This window comes from Aquarana catesbeiana, linkage group LG02 (genome assembly GCF_042186555.1).
Source record: "Aquarana catesbeiana isolate 2022-GZ linkage group LG02, ASM4218655v1, whole genome shotgun sequence".
NCBI lineage: Eukaryota > Metazoa > Chordata > Amphibia > Anura > Ranidae > Aquarana > Aquarana catesbeiana.
Window position 1 is genome coordinate 135,313,033 of NC_133325.1, and position 26,288 is coordinate 135,339,320.

Sequence of the window (26,288 nt, forward strand, 5' to 3'; positions counted from 1 at the left end):
TAGCTAGATTGAAGGCAGTTCACTGGCTTTTTGCATAATGTTTTCTTTCACTGAGTAATGGTGTGGCTTTACAATAATGTCCCTGGGGGGACCCTCCGGGTGCACAGCTGTGAAAGCTCTGTAGGCACGGTCCAATTCTAGCTTGTGAGCTGGGACATCTGGTAACAAAGATTTCAGCAGCGCAGTGGTGGCTTCCTGAGTATCTGTGAATGATTCAGGTAACCCTCTGATGCGAAAGTTATATCTGCGGGACCTATTCTCAAAGTCATCAATTTTTGCCAGGGCCTCCTCTAAGCATGCTTCCAGGTCACAGATGCTATCTGTGTTTTGATTTGCTCTGTTCACAGTGACATCCAGCTTATTTTCAATGATGGTAATCCTGGATCCCAGATCATGAAATTCTTGTTTTAGATCTTCTGTGATTTTTCTCCCAGCCTTTTCCAGACCCTGTTCTAGCATGGCCAAAAATCTAGCCAGGAGGACAGGGTCGTCCAAGTAGACTGTGGGACTATGGGCTGTGAGCTGATCAGTTCCTGGGAGGCCTGCAGGCTATTTTGGCTGGTGAGAATGTCTCCCATGGCCCAATCTAAGGAGGAACGTGTAGAGAAGGGAGACTCACCGCCTGAGAGATCTCTGTCCTGGGGGGTGTGGAGGGCTGCTGGGCTAGTGCTGCAGTCCTCCGAGTGTGCGGAGAGCTGATCCAGGTCCAGATGGCCCATCCGGAGGGGCGCAGCGTGTCAACGGCGCCACCATCTTGCCTGAGCCGACCGGGTGGCCAGCAGTTCCTTTTGGCTGCTTCGGGGGCTTCTTAAATTTGGCCCAGCAATAGAGGGTTGATAGGAGGCTGTTTGCGGGGCTCCTGGGTGTCTGGATCAGCAAGATGCAGCCAGATTAGGTCGGGTCGCGGCGTAGCCGATTCAAGCCACGTCCGCCATAGTCAGCCACACGCATGCGCCTCACAGCGACTAATCCATTCTCTGCTCTGAACCCATGTTATTCTGGCTGTCCGAACCCCCCAAAACGCAGTGCTCCAGATCTCTCTCAGGCCGCCCATATGCAGCAAAGTAGAATAATGTTCTTGCTGTTGGTGTAGACCATCTATGTACTTCCTAAAGCCTTGCCGAAAAACTCCCAGAGTGATTTAGCAACAAAGAAAAATGGGATGATGCGATCTCTGGGAGTTTTTTGGCTAGGCTTCACTAGGTACATAGATGATCTTCACCTATAGCAAAGACATTATTCTACTTTGGTCAAAACTGAAAACTGCACATTTTGTTTTTATCTACAGATGCATCTTACCTGCACAGGCAGTTTTTTAGTACAGATGAACCAACCCTAAAAGAAGCCTTTTATACGAGAATAATGTGGGCTGCAATTGCTAACTATACTTGTTTGCAGGTCTCTCACTTAAAGTACAACTATAGGCAAAACTTTTTTTTTTTCATTTTGGATAGAGTAAGGGAGGATTTTTATTTCTGTCAGATTATTTTTTCACCATCTGTGTCCTATTGCAGAGATTTCTGTTCACTTCCTGTCCCATAGTCAAAAAGGAAGTGAGAGGAAATCTCTGCAAATTAAGGGAATTCCTTGGGGACCCCCAAGTCACTAGAACTAGTGTCAACCATTATTAAACTTGGTTAAAGCTACACAGTTTGTTTTTACCCACACAACCCCGATATCTGCATAGACAGTTTTTTGGTAAAGGTGAACTAACCCTTTAAGCCACAGCCTGAACCACATGCAACAATGTGATAAATATTATAAATTGACTTATTGCAATACCACCTAGTGTTCACCTCAGAGTGTTGCAGGATTAGATTTGGGTGACTTTTTATGTTCCTGTATTAGCTGCATTATATTTATAACTGAACATTCTGCAATAAATACACTCTATAAAAATAAAAAAAAATAAAAAAAAAAATAAAAAAAAGAACCCAGGGAAGATATGTGTGTGTGCCTTCTAAACCGCTTTTTTTTTTTTCTGCAGTGAAAGGAGAAACAGGTCAGTGATTTCACAAGTGTCTGTCAAAAATACAACACAGTATTATAGCACCTCAGAAAAAATCATTCAGGTGAATTTTAGAGACTGGCATAGGATGGCTGGACTTTCCTGCCGCTGTCAGTCAGCCATGCCTTTATTTTCTGCACCAGTGCCCTGCACCCCATCAATGTCAATTAGGTGTTGCCATCCATGGGAAATGTAAACTGTATTCCGGCTAAAATAAATTGTGTGTCTACACGGGACATTCTGCCGTGAATCCTATTTACGCTGACATTGAGGAACAAATATTTGCAGACATGGATTAGATAATCTGCTTGAGTGTCTTAATATGCTCATATACTCATACAATTTACCTTTACTGGATGCATGGCACAGTCTAATATCCCTGAATAGGCAATAAAATGAACTGTGATATGGGTCACAGCTCTAGACTGACAGATATGTTAGCAGTGCGTTGCTTACAATTTCTCTGTGTATAGAACATGGAGGGCAGATGTATAAACTGGTCTTGTTACTGGCAGGAGGATAGATCATTTCCTACAATAGTCCCAGAGTGTTCTACCCAGAATAGCATATTACTAGAGGCTCATGGGAAGGGGTCAAGGGCATGTGAGGCTGGGTATTAAAGGGCCCAAAAGAGAAAGGGGTTCAGGTGTCTCCTGTGCCCCTCAATGCAAACACCTCATCTTAAAGGAAATCTGTTGTGAGAAAATCACAAAGGCTACCATTGCTGACCGTTCCTTCTAAAAGAAATGATACTAGCCTGGCTGTCATACTGATTCATAGACTTCAAGTCTTTCTCAATGTTGAGTGAATGAGTCACAGATATAAGGAATGTGGACCCTTTCTAATACTCATTTAAATCATGCTTGTTCCAGGTTTGTGACTGAAGACTCAGTTGCGCAACTTTTCTTAGGAGGCCACCAAAGGCAGGCCATATATTTCTTTAACGTTATACCGAAGCACTCCATGCCAAAAACCAAACTCTGTACATTAGGCCTTCCTGGCTCTTGATTAACTCACACTCATACCAACTTCAAGAGCAATTTTAAACACTGACAGGGTGGCAACACTAATACAATGCTGAACCAAAGTCATCCAGTGCCCAAGGCGAAGATGCCAAAATGCATCCATGTTCCTCTTGCCTGGAGCTGAGAAGTGCTTACAGTGCTTACAGAAGAAAGGGTTCCCCTTGGCCTTGTATTTGATGGTGGTTGGATGGTGCCAGGTACTGAAGATGTGCCAGGCACTGTTCCTGCCATGCCTTGCTTTCCAAGTACTGCAGTCCGCCAAGGTTTACAAGGTATAGGGGGCCTGCTTTCACACATAAAGTAACCATGATATGGGGAGGTAGCTGTGAACAGGGGGAATTTAACCTCTAACCAGCAGGCTGATGAACCTGGGTGCTTCATAGACTTTACCAGTTCAGAGAGTAGCAGTGAGTGAGAGATGGTCATGCAGCATCCCCCCTCCACCCCACATGAGAACAGTACACCCTGGGCAGCTTCCCTTCCTGCCCCCACCTCCCAGCCCTGCTCCAATATTTATCAAAAAATGTGTCTTTGTTCTTGCCACATTGGCTGAAACCAAAAATCAAAGGTTATTAGAAGAAGGGGAATGGTTGGGAATAGGTATGCAAAGCTATGCTAAATGATTCCTAATGGATATAATAATACCTTTGTGTGTTAGCTGGAGGCACTTTTGGTTTTCTACATTCCTGGGAGCTGCAATACGCGCCAAGGTCTCCCCTTCCTCCTTTGTTCTCTCCAGACACGGGGGGTGGGCGGGCACTCGACACGCATCAACGACATGCCTCATGCGCCGACGTGCTGATTTTCCACCTGCAATTACCACGAGGGAGTTTCTGAGCGTCAAATGCTAAGTGACACTAGCTGTCCAGGCACCGGTGCCGCCGCCCCCCCAGATCACGCAGCGTGACGTTGGCAGTATCCCGCGGCTGACTGTTACTACAAATACCAAACGCAGGTGGAGCACTTATTTCATTCACATTGAGACCCCACGTACACCTTTTACTATGCTTTTCTCTTCAAATCAAAGGTATCACTTAGTTTTTCTGTTTATTAAGAGTCAGCAGATACAAAAAGTGTAACTGTTGACTTTTAATAAGCACACACTCACCTGTCCCACAGTCCAGCGATGCGGCCGCCCGACGCCTCGGTTCTCTCCCTCTCCTCTCCTCTCCGCGGCACCGGCATCATTAGTGTGGGCACCCAACTGTGACAGCTTGCGGCTTCACAGCCGGGTGTGCACTGCGCATGAACCAGTCATGCTGCACGTCCTGAATGGCCGAGCGATCTTCTGGGACCTGTGACGTATCCCAGAATATTGCAGGGAGGGAGGGGGAGAGGACGAGTCACCTAGGCAGTGCGAATGGAAGTGGGAGCTGGGTACCTGTCAAAACTAGGTACTCACTCCCCCCCACAGAAAAAAAATTACTTGCCAAATGTGGCAGGGGGTTAGGAGTGCTTAAAGTGGAATGTCCACTTTTTGGTGGAACTCTACTTTAAGTACAGTTAGCTTTATATTCTATTATATTCTATTGGATGGAATTTATGTTTTTAAATAAAGAAACAAATAAGATAAAAAAAGCAGGCCTCACTCCATGTCTATACTGTGCAACTTATTGTTTAGGATAGCAAAAAGACTTAGAGCTTTACCATAGATCTGCTGCTAAGTGAGGGCAAAACACATCTGGCAGGGCGTGCATTATATTCTGAATAATAAAGTTTATTGAGCTTTTGTGGATGTATTTATTAATTTTAGGTACTTACATAGCGCTTTACATGTACACTCACCGGCCACTTTATTAGGTACACCCGTTCAATTGCTTGGTAACACAAATTGCTAATCAGCCAATCACATGGCAGCAACTAAATGCATTTAGGCATCTAGACGTGGTGAAGACAACTTGCTGAAACTGAAACCGAGCATCAGAATGGGGAAGAAAGGGGATTTAAGTGACTTTGAACATGGCATGGTTGTTTTCATCTACTGGGATTTTCGCACAACCATCTCTAGGGTTTACAGAGAATGGTCAGAAAAAGAGAAAATATCCAGTGAGCCGCAGTTGTGTGGATGAAAATGCCTTGTTAATGCCAGAGGAGAACGGACAGACTGGTTTAAGGTGATAGAAAGACAAGAGTTATGCCCCGTACACACGAGCGGAAATTCCACCAGCAAAAGTCGGATGTGAGCTTTTGGTCGGAAAATGTGACCGTGTGTATGCTCCATCGTACTTTTGCTGCTGGAATTCCAGTCAGCAAAAGATTGAGAGCAGGTTCTCTATTTTTCGGTCAGAAAAAGTTCTGATCTGAAATTCCAATCATCTGTACCAATTCCGACTTGCAAAATTCCTATGCATCCTCGGAGACAATTCGACACATGCTTGGAAGCATTGAACTCAGTGGCGTTGCTAGACGGGGGCGGGGGGTGCGGTCCGCACCGGGTGCCACCCACTGGAGGGGTGACACCATCCCGAGGGTAATGAAAGCCCTGGCTCCCTTTGGCAGTTTTTTTTTTTCCTTCAGCCGGGACACACCTCCAGCGCCGTGGCCGTGCCCGTGCCTGCCATGTGTTCTCCTCCTCCTCTGTCTCTGACTCCTGCCCAAGCCTGTCTCGATCTGCAGCTGCTCTCCCCCCGGGCGGCGCGGCTGCACTCTGTCTCTCTCCCCTCCTCCTCTAAGCCCATGTGTTCTGTGCACCTGAGCCGCCCAAGCTGGTGCGGTAACGGGCGGGGGGTGTCGGCTTGAGATGGGGGGGATGTCCTCCGCTGCCTGAGGTGAGATGTTGTGGGGTGGGGGGGCGGGGCTTGCTGATGAGGTTGGTTTATGCTGCTGGTTACAGCTATATCATATGGAAGGGGGTGGTTTGTTCTGGGTGGGTCTGTACTTATGGAGGGGGGTGGTTTGTTCTGGGGGGGGTCTGTACTAATGGAGGGGGGGTGGTCTGTACTAATGGAGGGAGGTGGTTTGTTCTGGGGGGGTCTGTACTAATGGAGGGGGGTGGTCTGTACTAATGGAGGGGGGGTGGTTTGTTCTGGCGGGTCTGTACTAATGGAGGGGGGGTGGTTTGTTTTGAGGGGTTCTGTACTAATCTAGGGGGGTGGTCTGTACTAATGGAGGGAGGTGGTTTGTTCTGGGGGGGGTCTGTACTAATGGAGGGGGGTGGTCTGTACTAATGGAGGGGGTGGTTTGTTTTGAGGGGTTCTGTACTAATGGAGGGGGCTGGTTTGTACTAATGGAGGAGGGAGGTGGTTTGTTCTGGGGGGGTCTGTACTAATGGAGGGGGGGTGGTCTGTACTAATGGAGGGGGGTGGTTTGTTTTGAGGGGTTCTGTACTAATGGAGGAGGGAGGTGGTTTGTTCTGGGGGGGTCTGTACTAATGGAGGGGGCTGGTTTGTACTAATGGAGGAGGGGGTGGTTTGTTCTGGGGGGGAGTCAGTACTAATGGTGGGGGTGGTTTGTTCTGGGGGGTCTGTACTAATGGAGGGGGGTTGTTTGTTCTGGGGGGGTCTGTACTAATGGAGGGGGGTCTATACTGAGGGGGGGGGGTCTATACTGAGGGAGGGGGAGGTCTATACTGAGGGAGGGGGAGGTCTATACTGTGGGAGGGGGGTCTGTACCGAGGGGGGTGGTCTATACTGATGGAGGGGGTTTATACTTCGTAGAGGGTCTGCACTGACGGGGGGGTCTTTAGTTAGTGGAGGGGGGTCTGTACTGGGGAGCGACTATAGTTGGAGTGGGGGGGTGACACCATGTTTTATCGCACTGGGTGACACCGACCCTAGTGACGCTACTGATTGAACTTCATTTTCTCGGCTCCTCGTAGTGTTGTACGTCACCGCGTTCTTGACGGTCGAAAGTTCAGCGAGCTTTTGTGTGACCGTGTGTATGCAAGCCAAGCTTGAGTAGAATTTCCGTCGGAAAAATCTTGGATGGTTTTTCCGACGGAAATTCCGCTTGTGTGTACGCGGCATAACTCAAATAACCACACGTATGCAGAATCTCTGAATGCACAGCACATCAAACCTTGAAGCAGATGGGCTACAGCAGCAGAAGACCACACTGGATGCCACTCCTGTCAGCTAACAACAGGAAACTACGACTACAATTTGCACAGGCTCAATTGGACATTAGAAGATTGAAGAAGACTGGTCTGATGAGTCTTGATTTCAGCTGTAACATTCAGATGGAAGGGTCAGAATTTGGCATAAACAACATGACAGCATAGATCCATCCTGCCTTGTATCAATGGTTCAGGCTGGTGGTGGTGGTGTAATGGTGTGGGGGATAATTTCTTGGCACTCTTTGGGCCCCTTAGTACCAACTGATCATCGTTTAACATCTTCAGCCCTGGAAGGTTTTACCCCCTTTATTGACCAGGCCATTTTTTCGATATGGCACTGCGTTATTTTAACTGACAATTGCGCGGTCGTGCGACGCTGTACCCAAATAAGATTGATGTCCTTTTTTTTCCCACAAATAGAGCTGTCTTTTGGTGGTATTTGATCATCTCTGCGGTTTTTATTTTTTGCACTATAAACAAAAAAAATGCGACAATTTTGGGAAAAAAAACTGCATTTTTTACTTTCTGCTATAAAACACATCCAATAAAAAAATGTAAGAAAAAAATCAAATTTCTTCATCAGTTAAGGCCAATATGTATTCTGCTACATATTTTTGGTAAAAAAAATCCCAATAAGCGTATATTGATTGCTTTACCCAAAAGTTATCGCATCTACAAACTATGGGATATTTTTATGGTATTTTTATTTATTTATTTTTACTAGTAATGGCGGCGATCAGAGATTTTTAGCGGGACTGCGACATTGGGGCAGACACATTGGACACTAAGTGACACTTTTTTGGGGATCAGTGACATTATTTCAGTGATCAGTGCTAAAAATATGCACTGTTACTGTACTAATGACACTGGCAGGGAAGGGGTTAAAATCAGGGGCGATCAAATGGTTAAGTGTGTCCCTAGGGAGTGCTTGCTAACTGTGTCGGGGGAATGCTCTGATTGGGTGAAGACAGAGATCCGTGTTCTTGCTTAGCAGGAACACAAGATTTACAGCTTCACCCCTGTCAGATCTGCCTTGTTTACATAGGCAGACTGCTGTTCTACCTCTCTCGGCAGCGAACGCAGGTGGCTGGCGGACATCGGGTCCGCTGGACCCGCTGATTGGCTCCCCCTCTGTCCAATCAGCATGTGATCGCGCCTCCCCCGCCACATGCCTCCTAGTGGCTATTGCATCAAATGACGTACAAGTACGTTATTTCGAGCTATAGAGCCGACCTGCCATAGTACATGTACGTTAGGTGGTCGGTAAGTGGTTAAACGCTACGGCCTACCTGAGTATTGTTGCTGACCATGTCCATCCTTTTATGACTACAGTGTACTTATCTTCTGATGGCTACTTTCAGCAAAATAATGCACCATGTCACAAAGCTCAAATCATCTCACCACTGGTTTCTTGAACATGACAATAAGTTCACTGTACTCCAATGTCCTCCACAGTCACCAGATCTCAATCCAATAGAGCTCCTTTGGGATGTGGTGGAACGAGAGATTTGCATCATTGATGTGCAGCCGACAAATCTGCAGCAACTGCGTGATGCTATCATGTCAATGTGTACCAAAATCTCAGAGGAATGTTTCCAACACCTTGTTGAATGCCAGGGCTTCTTTTCAGCGGGAACACGGGGGAATGCAGTTCCGGCACCTCCAGCACTGAATGTATGTAATAGCATGGGGTGTGGGGTGTGCTGGAGGTTCTATTGATGTTGGCTGCTGGGGGATCTATTGTAACTGGTGGGGATCTGATTTTGTGTGAGGGTCTATTGTTGATGATGGGGAATCTATTGTTGCTGGGGGTGGGGGTCTTATGTTGCTGGAAGGGATCTACTGTTGAGGGAGAGGTCTATTTTTACTGGCTGCTGGGAGATCTGTTGTTGCTGCTGGGGGGATATAATGTTGCTTGGGTGGATATTTTGTTGTGGGTGGTTCACTGTTGCTGCAGGGAATCTATTGTTGTTGGGGTGGAGTCCATTGTTGTTGGGGGAGTCTATTGTTGTGTGGGGATCTATTGTTGGGATTCTATTGTTGCTGGCTGCAGGGGATCTATTTTACTGTTTTTCTTTTTATCATCAACATGTTCCATACAAATGATTTAGCACCACAAAATGATACTTGGTTCTGTATTCTCTAAAAGCGGCAGTACTGGTAGGTAGGTAGGTAGGGGGTGGAATCAAGGGACGTTGGTCAGAGGTGGGTAGGGGGCAGAGACAAGGGGTGACTCCGACCGGGGGAGTTCCTGCACCTACTCTCCGAGAAAAAAAGCCCTGGCTGAATCTATGCCATGAAGGATTAAGGCAGTTCTGAAGGCAAAAGGAGGTCCCGGTACTAGCAGGGTGTACCTAATAAAGTGTCTGGAGAGTGTATAGTATACTTTACATTCACATCAGCTGTAGAGTAAAGGCCAGCTTTTGCTCTGAGCTGGTCTTGTGTATTGGGGAGAAGCCCTGGATTCAGCCTTGCATGTAGAACTAGGGCCTAGAGCTGGGACAACCTGGAGCAGTGTAAGCTAATCTCAGAAGAAGGCTCTGTACCCAATTAGAGAGATATGGGGGTGTCTTATAAATAGGAGTGAGCACAGTGCAGAGATCTTCAACATTAGTCCATTGTGCAGGCAGGAGGCGGTATTGTGGCTGGAAATCACTTCACCGTCAATATGCTACACAGACATTTAAGATTTATTCAATTAAAGCTTTAACTTACTTTAGCTTCTGCTTGTTGTTTGTTGTGAAACAATTTCAACAGACAATTTACTTAGAATAAAATCCCAATTAGTTAGTCGGAAAAAAGGCAGCTGGATTTTCTCCATAAATCTCTCCAGTGGCAGCTCCAAAGCAAATCTTCATTTGATGGAAAATGCGTTAAAAGGAGCATAGAGCTGTCACCGGGTTTACAGCAGCAAGAAAAACAGCCCAACAGCCAAATGTATCAAGAAGGAAATAGAAAGAGTTCTGCTGACATATTCTGCATTGCATAAGAACAGATTTAAATCTATAAGACGGATTTTAAGATCAGTTGTGTCTGAATGCTGGTTTAGCTATCATTGTTCAGGATGGCAGTGCTGTACAAGCTGGTACAGAAAGAAACATTTACTGCAATCTTCATGAAGCATTTTCTAATATGCATTCTTCAGATGGAGCCTATGGGGGCTCATTGTTGTAATAAGACACAGGCATCAACCCAGACATGTCAAAATGGTAAACAAACAGCTGCCATGGTCACTAAGCCTAAAACTAGGCACACTTCAACTATTTATTTACTATATGCATAATTATATATTAAACCACTTCAATACCAGGCACTTTTGCCCCTTCCTGCTCAGGACAATTTTCAGCTCTTAATGCTGTCGCAGTTTGAATGACAATTGCGCGGTCATACAACGCTGTACCCTAACTACATTTTTATCATTTTCTTCCCACAAATAGAGTTTTCTTTTGGTGGTATTTGATCACCACTGGGGTTTTTATTTTTTGCTAAACCAACTAAAAAAGACCAAAATTTTTGGGAAAAAAAAAAACATTTTTCTTTGTTTCGGTTATAAAATTTTGTTTTCTCCTTCACTGACGGGCACAGATGAGGCGGCACTGATGGGCACTGATGAGTTGGCACTGATATGTAGAATTGATGGGCACTGATAGGCGGCATTGATATGCAGCACTGATGGGCACCAATAGGAAGCACTAATGGGCACTGACAGGCGGCACAGATGGGCACTGACAAGCGGCTGTGATGGGCACTGACAGGCAGCACTGATTGGCACTGATAGGCGGTACTGATTGGCACTGACAGGTGGCACTGATGGGCAGCACTGATGATGAGGTACTGATGAGATTTTGACAGGTGTTACTGTGGGGCACTGACTGGCACTGTGGTGGGCACTATATGGCACTGATTAGCACTTTATTGGGCACTGATAGGCGAACCTGAGGGGGCACTGACTGGGTACCTTTTTGGCACATCTGATGGGGATGTGCTGATAATCAATGTACTGATTATCAGCACTAGGGATGAGCTTCATGTTCGAATCGAACGCATGTTCGAGTCGAACATTGCCTGTTCAGTCGTTCGTCAAATTCCAAACGATATGGGCCATTCGTGCCAAATTCGAGTGGCGCATCACGGCCCATAATTCACTGCGGCATCGCTATGACCCGCATGCTTAGCCAATCACAGCGTCGTCTGTACAGAGAGCCGTAATTGGCCAAAGCCAGGGTGGCCTTGGCCAATTATGGCTCAGGGGGTTTAGTACACGCCCCACACTATATAAGGCCGCCTACGCGGCGGCCCTGTGTAGTGTGTTCCGGCATTGAGAGAGAGATAGATAAACAGAGAGACAGTGTCATTTGATTTAAGTTAGATAGAGTAGGCAAGCGAGTCAGTTAGCTGCACTTACAGTGTATTGTGTATATATAAATATATATATACATCCTAGGTGTTGTGTGTATATGTATATATATATATATATATATATATATATATATATATATATATATATATATAAACACTGTATTCAGTTTAGCTAGATCCGTTCCTGTTATTGTCTTCCTACTACTGACAGGCAGGCAGGTGTTTTTACAGTATTTACAGCTACCTGAAGAAAATTGCCGGTGTTCTTCTGATCCTATTGATCCTATTAGCTACAGTATTTACAGTTAGTGTAGTGCATCCTCTGCACAGTGTGCACCTAAAGTTACCTGAAGAAAATTAGTGTTCTTCTGATCCTATTAGTACAGTACCGCAGGCAGCTGCAGTATTTACAAGTTAGTGTAGTGCGTCCTCTGCACAGTGTGCACCTAAAGCTACCTGAAGAAAATTAGTGGTGTTCTTCTGATCTTATTAGTACAGTACCACAGGCAGCTGTAGTATTTACAAGTTAGTGTAGTGCGTCCTCTGCACAGTGTGCACCTAAAGCTACCTGAAGAAAATTAGTGGTGTTCTTCTGATCCTATTAGTACAGTACCTCAGGCAGCTGCAGTATTTACAATTTAGTGTAGTGCGTTCCCTACACAGTGTGCACCTAAAGCTACCTGAAGAAAATTAGTGGTGTTCTTTTGATCCTATTAATACCACAGGCAGGCAGCTACAGTATTTACAGTTAGTGTAGTGCGTCCTCTGCACAGTGTGCACCTAAAGCTACCTGGAGACAATTGCTGTTGTTCTGCTCCTATTAATACCACAGGCAGCTACAGTATTTACAGTTAGCGTACTGTGTCCTCTGCACAGTGTGCACCTAAAGCTACCTGAAGAAAATGAGTGGTGTTCTTCTGATCCTATTAATACCACAGGCAGGCAGCTACATTATTTACAGTTAGTGTAGTGCGTCCTCTGCACAGTGTGCACCTAAAGCTACCAGACAATTGCTGTTGTTCTGCTCCTATTAATACCCAGGCAGGCAGCTACAGTATTTACAGTTAGTGCACTGTGTCCTCTGCACAGTGTGCACCTAAAGCTACCTGAAGAAAATTAGTGGTGTTCTTCTGATCCTATTAATACCACAGGCAGGCAGCTACAGTATTTGCAGTTAGTGTAGTGCATCCTCTGCACAGTGTGCACCTAAAGCTACCTGGAGACAATTGCTGTTGTTCTGCTCCTATTAATACCACAGGCAGGCAGCTACAGTATTTACAGTTAGTGCAGTGTGTCCTCTGCACAGTGTGCACCTAAAGCTACCTGAAGAAAATTAGTGGTGTTCTTCTGATCCTATTAATACCACAGGCAGGCAGCTACATTATTTACAGTTAGTGTAGTGCGTCCTCTGCACAGTGTGCACCTAAAGCTACCTGGAGACAATTGCTGTTGTTCTGCTCCTATTAATACCACAGGCAGGCAGCTACAGTATTTACAGTTAGTGCAGTGTGTCCTCTGCACAGTGTGCACCCAAAGCTACCTGAATAAAATTGGTGGTATTCTTCTGATCCTATATTAATACCACAGGCAGGCAGCTACAGTATTTACAGTTAGTGTACTGTGTCCTCTGCACAGTGTGCACCTAAAGCTACCTGAAGAAAATTGGTGGCGTTCTTCTGATCCTATTAATACCACAGGCGGGCAGCTACAGTATTTACAGTTAGTGTACTGCGTCCTCTGCACAGCGTGCACCTAAAGCTACCTGAAGACAATTGCTTTTGTTCTGCTTCTTTTAATACCACAGGCAGGCAGTTACAGTATTTACAGTTAGTGTACTGCATCCTCTGCACAGTGTGCACCTAAAGCTACCTGAAGACAATTGCTGGTGTTCTCATACTAATAATACTACAGGCAGGCAGTTGATTCTGCTAGCTGCAGTATCAGTATATATATACATCCCAGCTTCATGCAGCTACATCTCCCTGTAGGCCATTAGTATGTCTGGAAGGCCAACAGGGAGAGGCAGACAGTCACAAGCCAATAAAAGAGGGCAAGCAGGCTCTGTGTCTAGAGGCAACAGTGCTGGTCGTGGAGACGGTGCATCCTCATCAGCACATGGCCGTGGGACACTCTTGTCCTTCTTTTCGGCAGTTGGCTGTGTTGAGCCGCAACATGCGGAAGACTTGGTAGAGTGCATGACCAAGCCGTCCTCATCCTCTCTCACCCAGGCTCAGGGTACTTTGGCAAAGCAGCTGCCAACGCGGCCTCTTCCCTCGGCTCAATGGCATCAGTTACTCCTTTCCTAGCCCCACCATGTCCTCCTGAGGAGTCCCCCGAACTGTTTGATCACAGTGTTGGGTACATGCTCCAGGAGGGTGCCCAGCGTTTTGAAGGCTCAGATGATGGTACCCAGCTAGAGGAAGGCATTAACGTGAGCCTAGAGAGAGGGGGTGCCCAAGAAGGACAGCAACATGGCAGTCATGTTCCCCCAGCTGCAGCATACTGCCAGCTTTGCTCCAGTGATGAGGAGGGAGGGGATGATGAGGTCGCTGACTCCACGTGGGTGCCTGATAGGAGAGTGGAGGAGGAGGCACATCAGCAACGAGGCAGGATGCCCTCCAGGGGCCAGCTTAAGGGCAGCACATCAACTGCATCACACCGCAGAGCTCCACATGTGCAGGGCGCTGCTGTCTCTGCACGTTATTCCAAAAGTTCTTTGGTGTGGGCCTTTTTTGAGACGAGTGCATCAGATCCCACCGCTGCTATTTGCAACATATGTCTCAAGCGTATATCTCGTGGCCAAAACATCTCCCGCTTGGGCACCACATGCTTGACCAGAAATATGTTGACCTGCCATGCAGTTCGTTGGCAAGCGTACCTAAAAGACCCACACCAAAGAACAAAGAGGACCTCTCCTTGCTCCTCATCAGCTGGGATCTCCAACCCCACTATACCTTCAGTCCTCTCTGAGACCTGCACTGAGAGGAATGAAGGTGTAGAATTAGGTGTGTCACAGCCAAGTACTTGGGGGCAATCTGCTATCGGTATACTGACATCAGATTCGACCAGGCGAATTTCCCTGCCCCAGCTGCTGCACCGCCGAAAGAAGTTTGCTCCCAGCCATCCACATGCCCAGCGGTTGAATGCTAGCTTGGCTAAATTGCTAGCACTTCAACTGCTGCCTTTTCAGTTGGTAGTCTCTGCCCCCTTCCGTGAGTTTGTGGAATGTGCATTTCCTCAGTGGCAGGTTCCCAAATGCCACTTTTTCTCATGGAAGGCGATTCCGGCTCTCTACCGGCATGTGGAAGGCAATGTCTTGGCCACGCTGAACAGGGCGGTCAGCGGTAAGGTGCATATTACCACTGACTCATGGTCCAGCAGGCATGGACAGGGACGTTACCTATCTTTCACCGCGCACTGGGTGACTCTTCTGGCAGCTGGGAAGGATGCAGGACAGGGTGCAGTAATGTTCGAGGTTGTTCTGCCACCACGCCTCCAAAATACTACTAGTGGTGATTCTGCCACACCTCTCTCCTCCACCCCCTCCTCTTCTTCTTCCTCCGTGGCCTCTTCCTGTGCTGATTTGACTTCGGAACCAGCGGTGCTCCGTAGGCGTTCAAGGGGCTACGCAAGCATGCAGGCCAACAGATGCCTTGCGGTGCTTGAGCTGGTGTGCTTGGGGGACAGGAGAAAACACTGGGGCAGAGATTCTCTCAGCTCTGCAGGGGCAGGTTCAGAGGTGGTTGACGCCACGCCAGCTTAAGGCAGGTATGGTGGTTTGCGACAATGGCACCAATCTCCTCTCCGCCCTCCGACAGGGACAAGCGACCCATGTGCCCTGTTTGGCTCACGTCCTTAACTTGGTGGTACAGCGGTTCTTGGGCAGGTACCCGGGCTTACAGGATGTCCTTAGGCAGGCCAGGAAAGTCTGTGTGCATTTCCGCAGGTCATATAATGCCAGTGCTCGGCTGGCTGACCTCTAAAAGGAATTTAACCTGCCCAAGAACCGCCTAATCTGTGACATGCCCACCAGGTGGAACTCAACGTTGGCCATGCTGCAGCAGCTGCACACGCAGCAGAGGGCCATCAATGAGTACCTGTGCGACTATGGCACCAGGACAGGGTCAGCTTGTTTTTTATCCTCCATGCCAGTGGGCCATGATCAGGGATGCATGCACTGTCCTGTCACCATTTGAGGAGGCCACGAGGATGGTGAGCAGTGACAGTGCATGTATCAGTGACACTGTCCCCCTTCTCCACCTGTTGGAGCACACGCTGCATGGAATAATGGACAGGGCACTTAAGGCAGAACAGAGGCAGGAAGAGGAGGACTTCCTTAGCTCTCAAGGCCCCCTTTATCCAGACAGTGTTCTTGCGTGCCCGCCGATCACACAGGAAGCGGACGAGGCTGACGAGGAGGAGGAAGAGGAGGATTGTGTCAGCATGGAGGTGGAGCCTGGCACTCAGCATCAGCAGCAGTCTTTAAGGGATCATTTACAGTCCCAAGAAACCCATGGACTTGTACGTGGCTGGGAGGAGGTGGCTGCGGATCATGTCGTCCTTAGTGACCCAGAGGACTCCGGACCGAATGCCTCAGCAAACCTACGCTGCATGGCCTCCCTGATCCTGCAAAGCCTGCGGAAGGATCCTCATATTCATGGTATCAAAGAGACAGATCAATACTGGCTGGCAACCCTCCTTGATCCACCTCACAAGGGTAAGGTTGCAGACCTTATCTTGCCGTCGCAGAGGGAGCAGAGGATGAAACATCTTCGGGAGGCCTTGCAGAAAGGTCTGTGCAACGCGTTCCCAGAGACTGGGAGGTTACAAACTCCTGTTCCTGGACAACGTGTTGCTGAGGCTTTGGTCAGTCAAAGAAGGAGCGGTGGAGAAGGTGGCCATCTGACCGATGTGTTCAGACAATTTTTTAGTCCGCAGGCCCAAGGTATGATCGGTTCCAGCAACCATCGCCAGCGTCTGTTTTGCATGGTGCAGGAATACCTAGGGGCAAGATCTGACTTGGACACCTTTCCCAACGAAAATCCTCAGGGTTACTGGGTCTTGAGGATGGATCACTGGCCAGAGCTTGCACAGTATACAATTGAGCTACTGGCCTGTCCTGCATCCAGCGTTATTTCGGAACGCACATTCAGTGCTGCTGGAGGTTTTGTAACCGATCACAGGGTACGCCTGTCCACCAACTCGGTTGATCGACTGACCTTCATAAAAATGAATCAGTCTTGCATCACCACCAGCTACCAAACACCTGATGCTGATGTAACCGAATAATTTTTTTTGAAATGTCAGATCCCTTCAAGACTGCCTATGCTGATGCTGAGTGACTATCCTGATATGCTGAGTGACTATCCTCTTCCTCCTCAATGATCATGTTGATAGCTTGTAAGAATATTTTTGGTTCTGGACGCCGCCACCAGTGGCTAAGGCCCAATTTTTCAGCCCCTGTTTAACAAGGGCGTGTAATTGCAATTTTTGATGCAATACTTTGCAGCAGGGCTAGTTCCTGTGCTCCAACTAGAGTATCTGTGAGGGGTTGCAGTGTTGTGGCACCAGTGCCTAAGGCCCAATTTTTCTGCCCCTGTTTAACAGGGGAATGTAATTACAATTTTTGATGCAATATTTTGCAGGAGGGCTCATTCCTGCGCTCCAACTAGAGTATCTGTGAGGGGCTGCAGTGTTGTGGCACCAGTGCCTAAGGCCCAATTTTTCTGCCCCTGTTCAACAGGGACATGTAATTACAATTCTTGATCTAATATTTCACAGCAGGGCCCGTTCCTGCGCCCACCAAGAGTAACTGTGAGGGCTTAAAGTGTTGTGGCAACACCAACACCTAAGGCCCCAATTTCTGCAGAGTATATAGGGAAGGCCCCTACTTTCAAACATCCAACTTACAAACAACTCCTACTTGCAAACGGAAGGAGGCAACATGAAGTGAGATGAAATCTACCCCTAGGAAGGGAAATTCTCTCCTGTAAGAGTTAATATGGGAAAAACGTGTCTCCTTTCCACCGATGCTTTATCACCAATCCTTGTGTCATTAAAAACCCCAAATTGTCAAAAAACATTTGTCATTGGGAAAGAAAGTGAGGTAAAATCTTCTGAATGGAGCACAGACACCAAAACAAATGTCACAGGGGTGATAACCCTTCCCTATGTTTTCCAAAAAGCTTAAAAATAGATTTTTTGGCTGGAGCTACACTTTAAAAATGTACCAGTTCAAAATTACAAACAGATTCTACTTAACAACAAACCTACAGTCCCTGTCTTGTTTGTACCGCCTGTATACTGCTGTTCAGAGTATATAGGTCCTGGTGGCCCCACGCCTTTCCTTTTTTTAATTTGGGTGCGGGGTTCCCCTTAATATCCATACAAGACCCAAAGGGCCTGGTAATGGACTGGGGGGGGTGCCCATGCCATTTGTCTCACTGATTTTCATCCATATTACCGGGACCGGACATTATATTAAAGCCGTAAGCAGTTTTAAATGACTTTTATTACTTTAAAAATGTCATTTTGTGCAGGGACTGTTCTAAGCATGGGAAACATGCGCCACTTTACAGGCATACTATAGACACGCCCCAGGTACGATATTTAAAGGAATATTTCACTTTTTTTTTTTTCACTTTAAGCATCATTAAAATCACTGCTCCCGAAAAAACTGACGTTTTTAAAACTTTTTTTTGCATTGATACATGTCCCCTGGGGCAGGACCCGGGTCCCCAAACCCTTTTTAGGACAATACCATGCAAATTAGCCTTTAAAATGAGCACTTTTGATTTTGAACGTTCGAGTCCCATAGACTTCAATGGGGTTCTAACATTCGTGCAAATTTTCGGTCCGTTCGCAGGTTCTAGTGCGAACCGAACCGGGGGGGGGGGGGGGGTGTTCGGCTCATCCCTAATCAGCACAGACCCCCCCTCTGACAGGGTGATCGGCTCTCCCTGTCAGCGCGAACCAAGTAATGCCGTTTACCGGCACTTCCTGGTTCACGCGATGATCAGCTGTGATTGGTCACAGCTGATCACGTGGTAAGAAGCCTCTGACAGAGGCTTCTTATCACGATGGGAGATGCAGCGTGTCAGTCACGCCGCACTCGTGGACACACGCCGACATGTTATCCTGCTGGACGTCATATGCATAGTTGCCAACAGTCCCGATTTTCCCGGGACAATCCCGATTTTGGGACCCTCGTCCTGATCGGAGGCTGTCCCAAATCGGGATTTGCCCAGGGAAAATTGTGAATCTTTGCAATTTACATTTTTTGGAAGCTGGCTTCAGGAAAATGGCCGCCGGTGCCGCTAGATCGCTCCCTCTTGTGTTCAGTGGAGAGAGGAAGGGAGCTCGATCTGTGCAGCCAATGAATCGGCTTCTCCTCTCGCACAGATCGGACCTTCCCCTCTCCACTGAAAACACGGCGCCAGTGGCCGCTGTAATGGACATGTGCTCACTGCTGGGGCCTGGGGGGTGTTATGGGAGGGGAGGGTCTGCACTGAGGGGGGTCTGCTGAGGGCATCTGCACTGATGGAGGGGGGTCTGCTGAGTGGGTCTGCACTGATGGAGGGGGGTCTGCTGAGGGGGTCTGCACTGAGGGGGATCTGCTCTGAGGGGGTCTGCACTGATGGAGGGGGGTCTGCACTGATGGAGGGGGTCTGCACTGATGGAGGGGGGTCTGCTCTGAGGGGGTCTGCACTGATGGAGGGGGGTCTGCTCTGAGGGGGTCTGCACTGATGGAGGAGGGTCTGCTGAGTGGGTCTGCACTGATGGAGGGGGGTCTGCTGGGGGGGTCTGCACTGAGGGGGATCTGCTCTGAGGGGGTCTGCACTGATGGAGGGGGGTCTGCTAAGGGCGTCTGCACTGGAGGGGGGTCTGCACTGATGGAGGGGGTCTGCACTGATGGAGGGGGGTCTGCACTGATGGAGGGGGGTCTGCTCTGAGGGGGTCTGCACTGATGGAGGGGGGTCTGCACTGAGGGCGTCTGCATTGATGGAGGGGGGTCTGCACTGAGGGGGTCTGCACTGATGGAGGGGGGTCTGCACTGAGGGCGTCTGCATTGATGGAGGGGGGTCTGCACTGAGGGGGTCTGCACTGATGGAGGGGGGTCTGCACTGATGGAGGGGGGTCTGCTCTGAGGGGGTCTGCACTGATGGAGGGGGGTCTGCTGAGGCCATCTGCACTGATGGAGGAGGTCTGCACTGATGGAGGGGGGGTCTGCTGAGTGCATCTGCACTGATGGAGGGGGGTCTGCACTGATGGAAGGGGTCCGGACTGATGGAGGGGGTCTGCACTGATGGAGGGGGTCTGCACTGATGGAGGGGGATCTGCTCTGATGGAGGGGGGGTCTGCTGAGGGCGTCTGCACTGATGGAGGGGGGTCTGCTGAGGGCATCTGCACTGATGGAGGGGGTCTGCACTGACGGAGGGGGGTCTGCTCTGATGAGTCTGCACTGATGGAGGGGGGTCTGCTGAGGGCGTCTGCACTGATGAAGGGGGGTCTGCTCTGAGTGGGTCTGCACTGATGGAAGGGGGTGTGCTCTGAGGGGGTCTGCACTGATGGAGGGGGGTCTGCACTGATGGAGTGGGGTCTGCTCTGAGGGGGTCTGCACTGATGGAGGGGTGTCTGCTCTGAGGGGGTCTGCACTGAGGGGATCTGCACTGATGGAGGAGGGTCTGCTCTGAGGGGGTGTGCACTGATGGAGGGGGGTCTGCACTGATGGAGGGGGGGTCTGCACTGATGGAGGGGATCTGCACTGATGGAGGGGATCTGCACTGATGGAGGGGATCTGCACTGAGGGGGTCTGCACTGATGGAGGGGGGTCTGCTGAGGGCGTCTGCACTGATGGAGGGGGGTCTGCACTGATGGAGGGGGGTCTGCTGAGGGCGTCTGCACTGATGGATGGGGGTCTGCTGAGGGCATCTGCACTGATGGAGGGGGTCTGCACTGAGGGGGTCTGCACTGATGGAGGGGGGTCTGCTGAGGGCGTCTGCACTGATGGAGGGGGGTCTGCACTGATGGAGGGGGGTCTGCTGAGGGCATCTGCACTGATGGAGGGGGTCTGCACTGATGGAGGGGGGTCTGCACTGATGGAGGGGGGTCTGCTGAGGGCATCTGCACTGATGGAGGGGGGTCTGCACTGATGGAGGGGGTCTGCACTGATGGAGGGGGTCTGCACTGATGGAGGGGGGTCTGCTGAGGGTGTCTGCACTGATGGAGGGGGGTCTGCTGAGGGCATCTGCACTGATGGAGGGGGTCTGCACTGATGGAGGGGGGTCTGCTCTGATGAGTCTGCACTGATGGAGGGGGGTCTGCTGAGGGCGTCTGCACTGATGGAGGGGGGTCTGCTCTGAGTGGGTCTGCACTGATGGAGGGGGGTGTGCTCTGAGGGGGTCTGCACTGATGGAGTGGGGTCTGCTCTGAGGGTGTCTGCTCTGAGGGGGTCGACACTGATGGAGGGGGGTCTGCACTGATGGAGGGGGGTCTGCACTGATGGAGGGGGGTCTGCTCTGATGAGTCTGCACTGATGGAGGGGGGTCTGCTGAGGGCGTTTGCACTGATGGAGGGGGGTCTGCTTTGAGGGGGTCTGCACTGATGGAGGGGGGTCTGCTTTGAGGGGGTCTGCACTGATGGAGGGGGGTCTGCATTGATGGAGGGGGGTCTGCTGAGGGCATCTGCACTGATGGAGGGGGTCTGCACTGATGGAGGGGGGTCTGCACTGATGGAGGGGGGTCTGCTGAGGGCATCTGCACTGATGGAGGGGGGTCTGCACTGATGGAGGGGGTCTGCACTGATGGAGGGGGGTCTGCTGAGGGCGTCTGCACTGATGGAGGGGGGTCTGCTGAGGGCATCTGCACTGATGGAGGGGGTCTGCACTGATGGAGGGGGGTCTGCTCTGATGAGTCTGCACTGATGGAGGGGGGTCTGCTGAGGGCGTCTGCACTGATGGAGGGGGGTCTGCTCTGAGTGGGTCTGCACTGATGGAGGGGGGTGTGCTCTGAGGGGGTCTGCACTGATGGAGTGGGGTCTGCTCTGAGGGTGTCTGCTCTGAGGGGGTCGGCACTGATGGAGGGGGGTCTGCACTGATGGAGGGGGGTCTGCTCTGATGAGTCTGCACTGATGGAGGGGGGTCTGCTGAGGGCGTTTGCACTGATGGAGGGGGGTCTGCTTTGAGGGGGTCTGCACTGATGGAGGGGGGTCTGCATTGATGGAGGGGGATCTGCACTGAGGGGGTCTGCATTGATGGAGGGGGGTCTGCTTTGAGGGGGTCTGCACTGATGGAGGGGGGTCTGCATTGATGGAGGGGGATCTGCACTGAGGGGGTCTGCATTGATGGAGAGGGGTCTGCACTGAGGGGGTCTGCACTGATGGAAGGGGGTCTGCATTGATGGAGGGGGGTCTGCACTGAGGGGGTCTGCACTGATGGATGGGGGTCTGCACTGATGGAGGGTGTCTATACTGACTCTGCTGGGGGCACCTGATACAAGGATGGACTCTGCTGGGGGCACCTGATGCAAGGAGGGACTCTGCCGGGGGCACCTGATACGATTGACAGACTCTGCTGGGGACACCTGATGCAAGGACAGACTCTGCTCGTGGCACCTGATGCAAGGACGGACTCTGCTGGTGGCACCTGATGCAAGGATGGACTCTGCTGGTGGCAGGCGACGTGGCAGATGACACGCTCAGGGATCCCACTGATTCGGCATTATGGTGAGTTGAATGATTTAATTTTATATTACAATGTAATAATAGAAATAATGCGCTTCAATCATCCTGACACCATAACAATCATGGTGCCGGGATGAATGAAGCCCTAACACCAGGTGTTTGGAGTATCTTTATCTGCTGTTAAACTTTCTAGAATACACATATTTGTATTGTTATGTAGGATCTGGGGCTGCTGTCCCTTCATTCCTCTCTCCCCCTTTCCCTCTCCATCCCTTATCTCAGACTCTAAACACACCCCTTTAAGCCACGCCCATTTAAGACACGCACAATATTCCGCATAAACCACGCCCATTTTTGGCCGCAGCGCGCTCCACGCGCCGCATTTTTGCTTTTCCCCTTTGTCACGCCCACAAATGCATGCTCCGCTCCCTAATTAAAACAAGACTCCACCTACAGCCAAAAAGGTGTCCCTAAAATGTTTTTTTCAATGTTGGCAACTATGGTCATATGACGCCCAATCAGGATAACAGAACCACTTCCCGCCCGTCAATCTGCTATAGGTCGGGCGGGAAGTGGTTAAAGCAGAACTCCCAACAGAAAAATAATAGCAGCCCACTTAAAGAAGAAAAAAGCTGCAATCCTCAGCTTCCGCCCAGATCTGTTACCTACAGAACGTTTTTTCCGCCACTACTGAGCCTTGGCCATGGGATGACACCACACCAGTGTAGGAACTATGACAGCCTGGGCTCTGATGAAGTGGATTTAATGACGCTGGCTGTCATTCAACCAACAAAACTGAGGACACAGTGTCATGCCTCATGCACACTGGACGTTAAAATAACGTTATAAAAACGTCAGTAGCTTTGCAGTGAGTTTTTCAACGTTTTTGTAATAGCGTTTTTTGGCATTAGCGTTTTTCAGCTTTTTTTTTTTAGCTAGAAACCACCTCTCTGCTATTAGTAACTCCCATTTACCCACAATGCATCTCTGCAAAGCCTGTGTGTATTGTTTAGTGACCATTTTCAGAGAAGAGAGAGTTCTAGAGGACAGAGGATGCACTGCATCGTTCAGGAGCGATTTTGTTTGTTCTTGCTGTGTTATGGATCCTGTGATGCAGAGAATTGATGAGGCTAGCCTACTGTTTTTATTAAGGATGGTGCGCAGACAGAGACAACTGGAGGAGGTAATACAAAATTTATGGCTCAAATCTCATTGCACAGACATCGCATGTAAATGTGGTGCATTTGTCGCTTACGCTGTTCACCCGGCACCAGTGTGAACCCAGGCTACTGTTCAATAGACGACACCCCCAAACAGAACTCAGGCTTAAAAAATCAATGGGATAAAAAAACGTCCAAAAACTCTGGTGAGCAATGTTTTTTAGCGTTTATCAGCGTTTGAGCGTTTTTACAGCTGAAAAACGTCTCTCAGAACCCACTAGTTTTTTTTTGTTTTTTTTACTGCTCAAAAATGTTACTGCCCAAAACTGCTGATAGCAGCCTATGTGTGCATGGACACATAGGATAACATGATGGAGAGTTTAATGACTGTAGAAAAAAACGTCTACTGCTAAAAACAGCTGCTGTAAAAACGTCCAGTGTGCATGAGGCCTCATAGTTCCTACACTGGTGTGGTGTCATCCATTGGCCAAGGCTCAGATGATTACCGCACAGTTTATACCTATTGGTATGTGAGATTGTTTGCTTCTGCCTGCTTCTAGGGACTGTTTTTAGGCAGAAAGGGTGATGAGATAAGATTTTGTGGGTTGTGAACATTTATTCTGCCTTGACCAATCATTGAGAGGTTTATACCAGTGATGTGAGCTAGGGAAGAGGATAGATAATTAAGACACCCTCTAGAAGCGCCCTTGTTTGCCAGGCTCTGCCTGGTGAGGATGTGTGTATATAGCAAGGAAGGGATTCAGTCTTCCCTTCCAGACTGCTGCCAACTGAGGATGTCACCACAAATAAGGTACTTTCCATGGGCCTAAGGAACCTACGCTACCCTGTGCTAGAGCGTGGAGAATTAAAGAGAAGGCTGCCTTTTGGAGCATCCTCAGAGGAGCCTGTTATACAGAATTATGTCCAGGAGAGCCTAGGAATAGCTGCTGCCCAATGGACATGGCATGCAGACTTTGGTCTTCAGGCTCCAATCACAGATACCATTGAGCTCTGAAAGGCTTACCCCTTTTCATGACCAGGCCATTTTTGCAATACTGCACTGCGTCGCTTTAACTGACAATTGAGCGGTCATGCGACGCTGTATCCAAAAAATATGTATGTCCTTTTTTCCCACAAATAGAGCTTTCTTTTGGTGGTATTTGATCACCTCTGCGGTTTTTATTTTTTGCGCTATAAACAAAAAAAGGCTGACAATTTTGAAAAAAACACAATATTTTTAACTTTCTGCTATAAAACACATCCAATAGAAAAAAAATGTAAAAAAACAAATTTCTTCATCAATTTGGGCCAATATGTATTCTGCTACATGTTTTTGATAATAGAAATCCCAATGGGATAGATTTATGGACTTATTTTTTTACTAGTAATGGCAGCAATCAGCGATTTTTTTGCGGGACTGTGACATTGCAGCAGACAAATCTCACACTAAGTGACACTTTTGGGGGACAAGTGACACCAATACAGTGATCAGTGCTAAAAAAAAAATATGCACGGTTATTGCACTAATGACACTAGCAGGGAAGGGGTTAACATCAGGGGCGATCAAAGGGTTAAATGTGTTCCCTGGGAGTGCTTTCTTACTGTGTTGGGGGATGGTTTAACTGTAGGAAGACAGAGATCCGTGTTCCTGCTTAGCAGAAACACAAGATCTCTGTCTTCCTTACTAGCAGAACGACAATCTGCCTTGTTTACATAGGCAGACTGCCATTCTGCCTCACTTGAAATGATCGCCGGACCCGGTGATTGGCTCCCGCTATGTCCAATCACAGTGGGAGCAGGGCTCCGGTGGCGCAAGCCCCAGACCTGAAAAAAAAATCACGTACAGGTACATGATTTCGTGCTTAAGGGCCTCCCTGCTGCAGTATATGTACATGGGGCGGTCCTTAAGCGGTTAAAGAACTGAGTAACAGTTCCTATTGGGATGCTGCTACTGTACTGTACTGTCACCAATAGAGGCACCTAAAGCATCTCTCTGCCTTTGGGAGGCTGCTGCTGAGGAGACTAAGGCCACCATTAGTTATTCTTTAGGGCCCTTTAACTCTAGCAACTGCATGTGAATCACACAGGAATACTGTGCGGTTCCTGTGTGAGTCACATGCAGTTCTGTGCAGAGCGATTTCATCCTTATTTATTTTGAATGGGCTGAAATCACACCACACCACACTTAAAGTAGTACATGCACTACTTTTTGAAACGCACGGCAACCGCACTACATGGCACTTTTGTACAATGCAATCCGGTGTGGGCCGGCGTGAGCAAATGCACTGCATTTTTGAGCTGCATTGGGGAGTCATACATTTTGCACTGACCTCCACAGCAGATCACAAGGGTAGAGCGATTGAAATGCGGTGCAGGAATGCAACTTTCCTGCACTGCATGCTAGTGTGCACAGGCCCTAAAGGATCTGTCTGTAACGGGGAGGTCGCCATCAAGGCATTTAAGCCATCTTTAACTTTGATCATACTCAGGGGCATAGTTTAAAGCTTGTGGGCCCTGATGCAAAAGTTGAACTGCCACCACCCCCCCTCAACCCCCCCCCCACTCCCACCCGTAACTTCCATTGCACGCCAAAATACTTCCACCATGCCAAGATATTCCAAGTGGCTAAAGAGTTATTTCAAAACTTTATTTACATATTGAGAGGCTAATTCAAATGAAGTGGGGAAGTATGTCAAAATGTGGACAGTTCAATGTTTTGAATGCCCTGGTGCAGGGGTATGCAACCTTAGAGAGGTGGAGATCTACCTGAACAATGTGAAAGAGATCAAAAATCACCGGAATGCAAAAAGTTAGTAAGCGGTATGTAGTGACAGAGAGATCAGTGAGCGGTATGTAGCAATAGAGAGCAGTGAGCACTATGCAGTGACAGAGAGATCAGTGAGCGGTATGTAGTGACAGGGTGATCAGTGAGCAGTATGTAGTGACAGGGTGATCAGTGAGCGGTATGTAGTGACAGAGAGCAGTGAGCGCTATGTAGTAAC